Raw genomic sequence first — 1942 nt, 5'->3', positions numbered from 1 at the left:
ACACAGTAATCTCTAAGTGTAAAAACCTTATTAAGTATTTGAGAAGCACTATTATCATCAGAAATATATGATAGTTGCTTTTATATAGTTATTGTGCTGCTATATTACTACTGTTCAATAATTTTTGCTTGTTTTTATTTTTAATTTTTGTCTAAGTTTCCTCTAGTAATAATTAATTTTGCACTTTATTGTTTGACTGCTTCTGCAAATGAGTAAATTTTAGACATTTTTAGAATATTTAATAAACATGGTTCATGCTTACCAACAATACATTTAGATTCGAGTTTGCCAATTGCTATTTTAATATGTTAGGAAATACTTGTATTTTCAAACCATTTGGATATCAAACTTAAGGATACTGCTATGATGAATGTTAATAGGCTCAGTAAGTAAAATTATTTTAGTAAATGGTACAGCAAAAGTATAGCCCTTTATGTGAAGAGTTACAAATTTCACCCACTATCAAGCACCAGAAAATCCCAAAAGTTTCAAGTGATATCCCCATGTTTTATCATAAACAGTTCATTTCAAATTTCTATCTAAAACAGAAAAGGTATCTCATATAGGGTGTTATTTCTGTTAAACCCACTACAGTGTTCAGTAACACAGTTAAAGCCAGATCAATTATATTTTTTTTTTACAAAGTTTGACAATGATGTGTAGACAAAAAAACAACAGAAAAATTAGTCCCTATTACATGACTCCATAGCATACTGTTGTTTTATCAAGACTAACTTATTCATTTTAAGACATGTCAACTAATACCTACAGTTATATGTAAATAAGCTAATGTTAGCTTTATACTTACCATATACTCAGAATGATACATAAACAAAAACACTTAAACATCCTCATTTTACTGTTACATTTACTTGTTTTTGATAACACACAGGAAGTTCCTGAAAATATCATGTGGATTAAATTTTATTATTATCAACACATTAATTAACACAGTGAAAAAGAGCAATGAAAATAAAAGTTCAAGAATGAGAATACAAAAATAAAATAATACACTTACTGTGTGAGTCAGTACAACTACTTTGTAATTAATTTTTTTAAAAATGGAAACGTAAAGCACTTGCCAAGCATATTGCAAATTAGAAGGGATTCACTTTTGGTTTAATAAAGAATATATTTGTTAAACATAATACAATTTATCAGTACACTAACAGAAACACTTCAACAAAGAGAAAGAGTACTCACATACCCAATAATAATATTTGAAAATAGAAATAAAACTAAATCACGTACAGCATGAATTAAAATAAAGACAAAAAAACTTAAAAGAAAGGAGAAAAGACTGACTTTTGGTTTTCTGAAAGGCTAAAAATTATTATGCCAATTTTGTTTTTTATTCATCATTTTTCCTATATTTATTGTAGTTCTTAGTTTATTATCTAGTTCAAGTTTTGTTTACATAATTAGATATTTCATCTTTTATGCTGAATGACAAGTCTACCCATATTTTCTTAGGAATTAAGCAGCTCATACCATGTTCGTGTTTGTTTTAGAGCGAAGCCACATTAGGCTATTTGTTGTGTCCACCACAGGGAATCGAACACCAAATTTTAGCATTGTAAGACTCACCACTGTCTTACCAGGGGGAAACCTCATACCATGAGCAATATTCTTTCATTTCAAATTTAATTTTACTATAAAAAGTAAGTTTGTACCACACATGAACTTCATAAACTGACAATGATAAACTTACTCCTGTATTTTTATACTAATGGCTCATTATTTCGGAAGTTAACTTTTCAATGATGAAATATGATCTGAAAGGACATACTTCCAGCACTTACCACAAAACAATTAAAGTGAGATCTTATAAACAATCAGCTATCTACAATTCATTTTCACTTCTTACACTATTAAGTACTTTTCAATATATGAAGTCAAATTTTAGATACCTGTTAACATTAATTAGCAGTATATATATATA

This window comes from Limulus polyphemus, unplaced genomic scaffold (assembly GCF_000517525.1).
Source record: "Limulus polyphemus unplaced genomic scaffold, Limulus_polyphemus-2.1.2 Scaffold2995, whole genome shotgun sequence".
In the NCBI taxonomy this organism is placed as follows: domain Eukaryota; kingdom Metazoa; phylum Arthropoda; class Merostomata; order Xiphosura; family Limulidae; genus Limulus; species Limulus polyphemus.
This window is presented reverse-complemented; position numbering follows the sequence as displayed.